This window comes from Bufo bufo, chromosome 6, assembly GCF_905171765.1.
Source record: "Bufo bufo chromosome 6, aBufBuf1.1, whole genome shotgun sequence".
Classification (NCBI taxonomy): Eukaryota; Metazoa; Chordata; class Amphibia; order Anura; family Bufonidae; genus Bufo; species Bufo bufo.
The window spans coordinates 48,259,464-48,270,943 of NC_053394.1; the positions used below are offsets into that span (position 1 = coordinate 48,259,464).

General features: G+C 50.6%; 1 pseudogene; it reads right to left on the reverse strand.

Moving 5' to 3' along the window:
* Positions 1-5,239: 5,239 nt before the first annotated feature.
* Positions 5,240-5,441, reverse strand: LOC121006550 (annotated as a pseudogene).
* Positions 5,442-11,480: the final 6,039 nt, after the last annotated feature.

Genomic DNA, 11,480 nt, shown 5'->3' on the forward strand with positions numbered 1-11,480 from the left:
GGCAGTCCTGGACGGACTTGTTCTCCCTCCTGAGAATGAGCCGGTTCCTAGCAAACCAAATAGCGTCCTTAAAACAGTTCATAAGGCGCCAGGCCTCCTGGATGGCTCCAACAGTATGAATCCCAGGAAATAGTCCGTACAGCACCGAAGTGTGTTGCAGGCCGTTCCTGGGCACTGAGTCTTTGAGTTCATGTTCCAGGGCATCCAACAGGCGCTGTGCAAAGCGGCACTCCCAAAACAGGTGGTAAGATGTTTCCTCCACGAAAGGGCACCTGGGGCAGTACCGGGTTTTGCACAGGTTACGGGCATGCATGAATGACCGGATTGGCAGTCCGCCCTGAATGGCCATCCATGACAAGTCCTTATGCCCGTTAGTCAACCTGTTTGACGACACATTAGTCCAAACTGTCTCTAGTGTGTCGTCCTGGATCCCTGGAATTGACTCGACCACGTCCTTTGCTCTGATGAGTTTGTGGATAGTTTTTGGCTTCCACAAGTCGGGTTTGAGGTCCTCCAGCTGGTGTTCCCTCACAAACCTGACGACGTCCCCGTAGAACCAGGGAGCGTGCCAGTTGTAAGGGATGGAGCTGTCCCACTTGTCCCAGCCCAGACCCCTCCAGAGGGGCAGGAGGAAAAAGCGAGACATAGCCTTGCCCGCAGAGCCGTTAGCAGTTCTTAGAGTCCGACGAACGCTGTCACAAACAAAGGCAATCCGCAGTAAAGTGGGCAGGTCCGGTATGCCCTTTCCGCCCTTGCGGGGCTCTTTGTACATGATGGCTCGTTTCACTCTGTCCATCTTAGATCCCCAGATGAAGCGAAACACTGTCCTGGTGATGGCCCTGGAAACGGTGGCAAGAGGGGGCCATGCCTGTGCGGTGTACTGGAGCACAGGCAAAACTTCATTTCGCAGGACGAGTGCTTTACCTTCAATCGTGAGGTGTCTAAGGCTCCACAGTCCGATTCTTTGATTCACCTTGGCCAAGCGTTCTTCCCAAGACTTGAGGGCTGCGCCTTCCTTCCCGAACCAGACTCCCAGAATTTTGATGAAGTTTGGTTTGATGGTAAATGGGAAGGGGGCAGAAGAGGCCAGTTGCCAGTCCCCGAAGAGCATGGCTTCTGACTTGCCGCAGTTGACTTTGGCCCCTGAAGCTTGTCCGAACTCCTCGCAGGTCTGGACGAGTGTAGTCACCGAACGCCGGTCAGCGCAGAAGACGGTCACGTCGTCCATGTACAGCGAGCACTTGACCTCGTAGTGTCCAGGTCCTGGTGCGGTGATCCCTCTGATCTCCCCGTTCTGTCGGATAGCCTCCGCGAAGGATTCTATAACACAAACAAAAAGGAGAGGTGAAAGAGGGCAGCCTTGCCTGACCCCAGAGAGGACAGGGAAGGGGTCGGTCTTCCAGCCGTTCACCAACACCGTGCTGCAAATGTCGAAATACATCAGGTCAACAAAAGAACAGAACCTCCTGCCCAGACCTAGCCTGCGCAGCGCCTTGCCCATAAATTCGTGAGAGACCCGGTCGAATGCCTTCTCCTGGTCCAGGCTGACCAGGGCGGCATGAACACGGCGGTCCTGGATGTAGTGCACCGTGTCTCTCACAAGGGCGAGGCTGTCTGCGATCCTGCGGCCTGGAATGCCGCAGGTCTGGTCCGGGTGGACGATTCCGCCGATGACGACCTTCAGCCGATTTGCCAGTACCTTGGCGAGGATCTTGTAGTCCACGTTCAGGAGAGAGATGGGACGCCAGTTTTTCAGGTCACATCTCTCCCCCTTCCGCTTATACAGGATCGTGATCATTCCTTCCCTCAAGGATGGGGGCATTGTACCCTCCACCACCATCTCCCCATAGAGTTCCAACAGGTCCGGACAGATCAGGTCCCCCAGCGCTACATAGAGCTCTGCTGGGAGGCCGTCACTGCCCGGGGTCCTGCCGGGCCTAAAGGATCTAGCGGCAGAGAGCACCTCCCCCACCGTCAGGGGGTCATCCATGGCCTCCGTACCTGCAGGATCAAGGTGGTTAGTGGTACCTGACAGGAATTTATCGGCGGCCTTCTGGTCGGTGTTCCTCAGGGAGTAGAGGTCGCTGTAGAAGTCTGTGACGACTCCCATTACTTCCTCCTTCCCCGAGCGCATGTTGCCGTCTTTGTCTCGGAGTTCGTTCAGGGGCGTGTGGCCGGCATGGAGTTTCCTGAAAAAGAACGAGTTACACTTCTCATCCTTATCCAGGTTTTCCACTTTGGAACGGAAGACGATTCGTCTGGATTCCTCCTCAAAGTGCCTTTTCAGGCTCTTTTTGGTCTTATCCAGGTCCTCCCCTACGTCCCAGCCGCACCGGTGAAGATCTTGCAGGGACCGCAACTCACGTTGCAGTGCTCTGAAGGCCTTCTTTTTCTCACACGCCTGATGTTGTTGCTTGGCCTGAAAGAAACAACGGAACTGGACTTTAACATACTCCCACCAGTCACTAGTACATTTAAAGAAGCATTTGTCGTTCCGCCAGGATATGTAGGTATCCCTAAGCTCCGCCAGCACATCTCCCCGACTCAGCAGAGCGCAGTTCAGCTTCCAGGACCCACGGCCCGGGGGGAACCCGGTGCCTAGGGTGCACTGGACCTGAATGGCCCTGTGGTCGGAGAAGAAGCAGGGGACCATAGAGTGCCTACACTGCCTGACTGCCCGAGAGGCAAACACGAAGTCGATCCAAGAACGGAGTGAGCCATCGGGCCGGCACCACGTATAATTAATGGAGCCGTTCCCCATGGATCCCACAACATCCTGCAAGGACGCCTCGGTCACCATCTCGATAAGCAGTTTGGAAGTGACGTCTAGCTTGCTTGAGGTCCCGGAGCTGTGTCCGTCCTCCTCTATCGGGCAGTTGAAGTCCCCGGCCATCACCACGGCCCTGGTGGTAGCAAGCTGCGGTCGTAGGGCCTGGAATAACTCCAGTCGCTCACCCTTGTCAGGGGAGGCGTACACGCTGATGAGCCTAACCGGCTCTCCCGCCCAGGAGCCGTCTACGACAAGAAGCCTGCCGCAGACGAGTTCCTGGACGGAGTCAAGCGTGAACGCGTTTCCCCTGAGGAGGATGGCAACCCCAGCCGACTTGCAGCTGCCACCACCGGACCAGTAGGAGGGGCCATGGGACCACTGCCTGGCCAGGTGGTTGTAGGACCTAGAGGGGGGCAAAGCACATTCCTGCAACATGTAAACGTCGGCAACCTGAGAAGTAAGAAAGGTTAGTATCGTCTGACGTCTAGTCCGATCTCTAATGCTCCTAACATTGATGGAAAAAAGGTTAAAGTTAGCCATCATGTAAGAGAAAGAAAAAGGTTAGCAGAGAACGATACAGCTTAGTTACCACTCCGGACGTCCGGCGGTTCCTCTACTTCTTCTTGTCCGCTGTCTGGGGGTTGCCCCTGTAATAGCGCAAAGGCGGCTTCGATCTCTTCCAGAGTTATCTGTAGCCGCATCGGGTCGGCGGTTGCCCCCTTGGCCACCATCTCCTCCACTTCGGTCTCGTCGAGGCTACTGGGGATGTGGAGGGGTTGCTGTTGGGGGTCCTCGTTGGAGGCCACCGGTTCTTCCATCTGCTGTTCTGTTTCTTCTTCTTTGTTGGTTGAGGCCACGTCCTCTACCTCGAGCATCTTCTTTTTGGATTGGTCAGCCGTGGGGCTGTCCCTACCCTTTCTCTTTCCTTTCCTCTGGCTGACATCTGGGGAGACAAGAGGGGGAAATTCCTCCATAGAGAGGGCTACAGCAGCTGGAGGAGAGGTTAGTTCTGCTGTAGTGGTGGCGACGGGGTGGGTTGGGCTGGGGGCACGGGAGGGGGCCACTGAGGTGGTGGGGGGTTGGATGTGGATAACCTCAGTGGTGGTGACGACAGGGCGGGCGGTTGGGCAGGAGGAGGAGGGGGCGGGAGCATGGGCAGGGGGAGATGTCCGCTTACCTTCTTTCTTAGATGGCTTCTCTTTGGGCTGTGTTGCCGCCTGGGCCGCGGCTTGTGGGGGGTTCCGGGCGGCCGGGGCCCTGGCTGCGACTGAAGCCCAGGTGCGGTCCCTCTTTGGGCAGTCCTTGTAGACGTGGGAGGCCAGCCCGCACAGGTTGCACGCCACCTTCTTTGGACAGTCTTTGGTCTCGTGACCTGTGACCCGGCAGATTCGGCAGGGATCCTCCTTGCAGTTCCTCAACTCGTGGCCCTTCTGTCCACATTTCCTGCAGAATTGTGGCATGTCCGGGTAGTAGATGAGGCCGTGGGAGTTTCCGAGGGAAAAAGACTGGGGCAGGTGCTGGAGGCCGTCTTCTGCAGTCGCGTCCTTGTTCAGTTTCACGACCGCTGACCACTTTCCGGTCCAGAAGCCGAGTCCGTTCAGGATGTGGGTGGGTTCCCTCACCACTGTGCAGAATCGATTCAGGAAAGTGGTGATGTCTTTACCGGGGGTGTGTGGGTTCCTCATAGACACCGTAATCCTTCTTTCCTCCCTCTGAATGGGGCAATTCCCGACAAAGTGAGAAAATGTGGAGTCCGATGCCGCCGATTTCACCTTCTCCCAATATCTTCTACAGATGTTGATCGACGCGAAGGTCACGTAGAAGATCCCGGTCATAAAGGCTTGGACGCTGAGGGTCTCTGGCTTTGAAAATCCCTGGTCCACCAGCATCTTCTGGCAGAAGATTTCCTCGGTCATCTCCGGGGACTTTCCATCCACCTCCTTCAGCTTCATGGCGACGGTCTGCCGCATCCAGGGCTCCAGTGAAGGGGCGACCTGGCCGGGCTTTCCGCCGCCTTTCTGCCGGGCAGAGGCGTCTGGTCCGGCCCCAGAGGGTCCAGGAGGCTTGGTGGCTTGGGTCTTCTTAGCCGGTCCTGCAGCATCCTTCTTGGTCTTGGGGGGCTTGGAGGTTGTGGCCATGGCTACTTCCTTCTAGCCTTCTTCCTGTGGTGTCTTCGCAAAGCGTCCTTTTGCCGCAGGGGGCGGAGCTTTGCGGTTTCCTTCTTGCTGGGCGGAGCTTCTTCCGGGGAGAGCTTCGCCGAGCTTCTTTCCTCGTCGGGGTCCCCCGAGGCCGGAGTCTTCAGGCCGGAGTCTTCAGTCCTCGTCGTCGGGGTTCCTCGTCGAGTCCTCGCAGAGTCTTCTCCTGGATCGCAGTCGGAGAAGTTCTTCCAGCTGTCGTGTTCGGGGCTGTCTAGATCCAAGTAAGCACTGTCTAACGTCGTACACCAAGACTATTAAGCCACAGGCCAAGAGGAGGTCGGAGACCAGAGCACTCTTGTTCCCTGGGGAATAGCCCTACACCCAATAGCAGCAGTGAGCTGAAGCTGAATTTAATCAACGATGCTCAAAGGCAGAGTGCAGGGGGTACCCACAAGGACCTGGGCCGGCAAGAAAAGGCAGACTGATAAGAACAGATACTACACTTGATCTTAGCCAAAAGGCCGAGAAGCGTCTTCTACTTCTTTAATTCTCTCAGAGACCTTCCTTAAGTCGTGTCTAATGAAAGACATATTCCCTTGTAGGTTCCCCAATTGAGTATTGAGGAAAACAAGTGAAGCACCGCAGTTGGTGACAGCTTTGAAGACATCTGCAATTGTGGGTTCAGTTATTTCTTGTGCTGGTACTGCACTATTGGCTCCCTCAGCAGCTGCCATATTTATTGTGGCCCCTTTATCTGCCACCTGCCCCCTGTACTTTCTGGACTGTTATTGCAGTTCAAAACAGAGGGATGCACCAAAAATCCAGTGTTTCCCCTCTGTGATTTGTCAGGGACACTTGGGGCATCTGCAGGAGCCACTCTAGCAAACTGCTCCAGTCGCGCTGACACCTCCGCTGCCCTTATCCCCACTGCAGATCCATCTTGCCTTGCCCGCACTGCAGGTCCGCTCTCCCTCCCCTCCTTCTCCTTCTTACTCTGGCACATCATACTGCTCGTTCCTGGCTGCTCCAGTCTCCCGTACTCAATATCGTCGTTCAGGGGACTTGTTCTGTACGATGTGTGGATGCAGGAGGATTTGCAGGATTCTCATCCGGGAGCGCGAGTATCAGCGTCCTCTTACATGCCGCGCCAGGCCACGCCCCCAACCTAGGGTATTTAAACCCTTCAGCGCGCGGTCAGAAGGATCCCAGCCAGCCTGCATGCATCTGTGGATCCACTTATGGAAAACTCTCTATCCCTGTCTGGTACCATGAAGAAAGAGGGTAGTCAGTGCGCTGATGTCCAGGAGGGTGATGACGCCAGACCGGTATTCCTGGTGCGGTAAGGGGGTCAATCCCCTCCTTTTATTTCTTCCTTCAGTGTCTAATAGGGGCTTGTTCTCTTATTTTATTTTAGAATATCAAAGAGGGCCCTAGGAAAGCTACCACTAAATCTAAAGGAAGAGAGTGTGCTGTATGCAAAAAAACTTGCTCCCTTCTGGTCTAAGTTGTTATGTCAGCATCACTACTTCAGAATATCAAAAATATTGTCAAATCTGAAGTTTTCAATTCAATGAAAATGTTTAAAAAGTGCCTCCCTTCCTCAGCCTCAGGAAAGCAGGGTCACTCTAATATAGTATCCGATTCAGAGTCTTCAGACAAGAATGAGCAAGGAGAAAATCTTTCTAAGATGAAAAAAACACGGGTAGACCTTTATTTTCCCCTGAGGATACGGATTCTCTGCTCAAGGCTATTAGAGCCACTATGAAGGTGGATGAATCTAGGGAACAAAAATCTATTCAAGATATAATGTTTGGTGACCTGGGGCACAAATGATCAAGAGTCTTTCCGTTAAACGAAAATATAAAATATTTAATTCAGAAAGAGTGGAAAAAACCTGAGAAGAAGTTTTTTATCCCTAGAAATGTTAAAAGAAAATATCCTTTTGATGAGGGCGAGTCCTCCTGCTGGGATAGGCCTCCTAAATTGGACACCCCAATCGCCAAGATTTCTAAAAGGTCTGCTTTGCCTTTTGAGGACCTCAGTGCCTTGAAAGATCCGATGGATAGATGGGCAGAAGTATACCTTAAAGTATGGGAGGCCTCTACGCAGGCATTTAAACCAAATATTGCCATTAACCTCTACTGCCAGGTCTTTAAAGTTATGGCTACAAGAGTTAGAATCCCATATCTAGAATAAAACCTCCAGAGACCAGTTGCTAGGGGTCTTTCCTACCATTATTAAAGCGGTGGACTTAATTTCGGATGCTTCTGCCGATGCATTAAGATTAAATGCCAGGTCAGCAGCTCTATCTAATTCTGCTAGGAGGGCCATTTGGCTTAAGGGGTGGTCTGGTGACACGGGTTCAAAAAATAAGCTTTGCTCTATTCAGTGCCAGGGAGACTTCCTTTTTGGGTCGGTTTTGGACAATTTTTTTTTAGAAAAGGCCTCTGACAACAAAAAAGGCTTTCCTGGAAAGGCAAGGGATGGCAGTATTAGTCAGAATGACCTCCACGATACCTGCTGTCAGTTGGGCCCTGTTTCATTCCAGGACTCTTCAATGGCAGAGTCTAAAAGAGTAGCAGGGATCATTGTCCCCGTTGGATGCCCCACTTCCTCTCACCGCTCAGGTGATACAATCCTTAACCTAGTGACTGAAACCTTCAAATCTGACTCAGGGCCTCCCTTCGGATCTATAGGAGCAAATAACTATCACCACAGATGCCTCTCCGACCGGGTGGGGTGCCTATTGTCAGTGGGGGGTTCGGCAGGGTGTGTGGAGTTCAACAGAGAGTCAGGATTCAAAGGGAGTAAAAATCTTCTTAGACAGCGCCACGTGGTATCCTACCTAAACAGGCAAGGAGGGACAAGGTCAGAAAATCGTATGTCTTTAGCCGCAATTTTTTTTTCTCTAATCATTCCTTTGTTCCTTTCATCAAGGCAGTACACTTAAAGGGAACAGAAAACAAGGTGGCGGATTATCTAAGCAGAAACCATTTGGATCAAGGAGAATGGTGTTAAAACCAAGAAGTCTTCAGTCAGATGGTTCAGCTGTGGGGCCAACCTCAAGTAGACCTTTTTGCAACCAGACAGAACAAAAAATGCAACCTATTCTTTTCTCTAAATCCAAAAGATTTTCCATCAGGGATAGACGCCTTCTCCCTTCCATGGCCGGATCAGCTTCTGTATGCCTTTCCTCCTCTAAGACTTCTTCCGAGGGTATTACAGAAGCTGAGGCAGGAACAGACGAGGCTCATTCTAATCACTCCTTTCTGGCCAAGGAGAATGTGGTTCACTTGTTTGAGGAAGCTATCTCTTGTAGATCCCTGGATTCTTCTGGACAGGCAGGATCTGTTGTTTCAGGGTCCTGTCTTCCATCTGAAAGTGAGAAACCTTGATCTAACAGCCTGGTATTTGAAGGGGAAATCCTAGAGCATAGGGGTCTATCTAAGGAAGTTATATCTGCCCTATTATCATGTAGGAAAAAAGTAACCTCTACTATTTACCTCAGAGTATGGAAGACCTTCTTAGATTTTTCTAAAGTCCCAGTAGATCCCTTGAGTTCTCCTCCTATATCCAAAATTTTAGATTTTTTACAAAAGGGTCTTGATAAGAACCTAAGAATTCGCACCCTTAAAGTTCAAGTTTCTACCCTTAGTGCTTTCTTTGATTTCCCTATTGGCAATTATCTGTGGATTAGGAGGTTCTTAAAAGCGGTTAGTAGGATTAAGCCTGTGATCAGATCTTCCGTTCCCCCGTGGGATCTTAATCTAGTTTTGTCTAGAATGATGGAGCCTCCTTTCGAACCTCTGCAGGATTTACCCCTGCCATCCTGAAGTTATCCTGCTAATTCCGGTTTGTACACTACTTTGAAGGGCGTTATTCGCTGTCTGAAGCACGGAGGAATCACTCGGTGAGCCATATCGGGGGTCTGGTGGCGTCCCTGAGGATCCGGTGGCCTGAATAGAGGAGGACTGCTCCCTACCTGGTGCGGACGGCGGCCATCTTAGATGGTCAGGAGGCGGCTTGGTGAGCGCAAGTGCCGGCGGCATTGCAGAGGGGACCCAACACCGGCTGTAAGCGGGAGCACAGGCACATGAGCTTCAGTGTGCTCCGGTGATGGCAAGTCATGAACACTTTGCTGGGGAGCGAGGACATCACTTGGGGGAGGAGAAATTTCACCTCTACACACGTGGCAGCATATAAGCCAGGGGGAAGAAGTTAACCTTTGAGGAGAAAAGAGGGTGAAGGAGCTATTCAGTGCCCTTGTAGGTGGTGAAGCAAATACCCCAAGGTGATATAGGCTAAATAGCCAAAGCAGACATTGCCTGTGCAAGGGGACCCTGCCACCTGCGACTGTTTCACACATAAAGATAACGGACTACATTATCGTCCATACCCCCTCATATGGTGTGACTTTCTTTGGTGATTGCTGCGACACTCTGCTGGAAACTTACAGAGATATTGATTATACCCCCTCCTCAGTAATTGTGAATACCAGAAGCCAGTTACCGAGCTTACTTATGGGCCGTAAAACCGTGTCATCTGCGGGCTCTACATCAGCAAAAGAAGTAGTAGATAACGGATCCGAACCAGAATGGCGCTGTGAATGCTGAGCTACAAACTGACAAGATAATGACTGCCATTGCTGCATGTCAGGCGGCGCTAACGACAAAGATTGATCACTTACAGAGCGACATCAATTGTTTACGACATGATATGGACAAGATGAGGGACCGCACTAAAGAGGTTGAACGCCGCCTGGGTGATGTGGAAGACTCTGCAAACACTACGTCTGTAACAACCAGAGACCTGCAACAACAAGTGAAAATCCTGCTTGCCAGAGTAGAAGATGCGGAAAACCGTAATACACTGCGTGCAGAATTATTAGGCAAATGAGTATTTTGACCACATCATCCTCTTTATGCATGTTGTCTTACTCCAAGCTGTATAGGCTCGAAAGCCTACTACCAATTAAGCATATTAGGTGATGTGCATCTCTGTAATGAGAAGGGGTGTGGTCTAATGACATCAACACCCTATATTAGGTGTGCATAATTATTAGGCAACTTCCTTTCCTTTGGCAAAATGGGTCAAAAGAAGGACTTGACAGGCTCAGAAAAGTCAAAAATAGTGAGATATCTTGCAGAGGGATGCAGCACTCTTAAAATTGCAAAGCTTCTGAAGCGTGATCATCGAACAATCAAGCGTTTCATTAAAAATAGTCAACAGGGTCGCAAGAAGCGTGTGGAAAAACCAAGGCGCAAAATAACTGCCCATGAACTGAGAAAAGTCAAGCGTGCAGCTGCCAAGATGCCACTTGCCACCAGTTTGGCCATATTTCAGAGCTGCAACATCACTGGAGTGACCAAAAGCACAAGGTGTGCAATACTCAGAGACATGGCCAAGGTAAGAAAGGCTGAAAGACGACCACCACTGAACAAGACACACAAGCTGAAATGTCAAGACTGGGCCAAGAAATATCTCAAGACTGATTTTTCTAAGGTTTTATGGACTGATGAAATGAGAGTGAGTCTTGATGGGCCAGATGGATGGGCCCGTGGCTGGATTGGTAAAGGGCAGAGAGCTCCAGTCCGACTCAGACGCCAGCAAGGTGGAGGTGGAGTACTGGTTTGGGCTGGTATCATCAAAGATGAGCTTGTGGGGCCTTTTCGGGTTGAGGATGGAGTCAAGCTCAACTCCCAGTCCTACTGCCAGTTTCTGGAAGACACCTTCTTCAAGCAGTGGTACAGGAAGAAGTCTGCATCCTTCAAGAAAAACATGATTTTCATGCAGGACAATGCTCCATCACACGCGTCCAAGTACTCCACAGCATGGCTGGCAAGAAAGGGTATAAAAGAAGAAAATCTAATGACATGGCCTCCTTGTTCACCTGATCTGAACCCCTTATTGAGAACCTGTGGTCCATCATCAAATGTGAGATTTACAAGGAGGGAAAACAGTACACCTCTCTGAACAGTGTCTGGGAGGCTGTGGTTGCTGCTGCACGCAATGTTGATGGTGAACAGATCAAAACACTGACAGAATCCATGGATGGCAGGCTTTTGAGTGTCCATGCAAAGAAAGGTGGCTATATTGGTCACTGATTTGTTTTTGTTTTGTTTTTGAATGTCAGAAATGTATATTTGTGAATGTTGAGATGTTATATTGGTTTCACTGGTAAAAATAAATAATTTAAATGGGTATATATTAGTTTTTTGTTAAGTTGCCTAATAATTATGCACAGTAATAGTCACCTGCACACACAGATATCCCCCTAAAATAGCTAAAACTAAAAACAAACTAAAAACTACTTCCAAAAATATTCAGCTTTGATATTAATGAGTTTTTTGGGTTCATTGAGAACATGGTTGTTGTTCAATAATAAAATTAATCCTCAAAAATACAACTTGCCTAATAATTCTGCACTCCCTGTAGAAGAAATAATGTCAGAATCCTGGGACTACCCGAAAGGGTTGAAGGTTCTGCCCCAGAAGTATATGCTGAGCAATTGATTCACACTATATTGGGTCCTATTGAGTTGTCATCCAGTTTTGTGGTGGAGAGAGCTCACA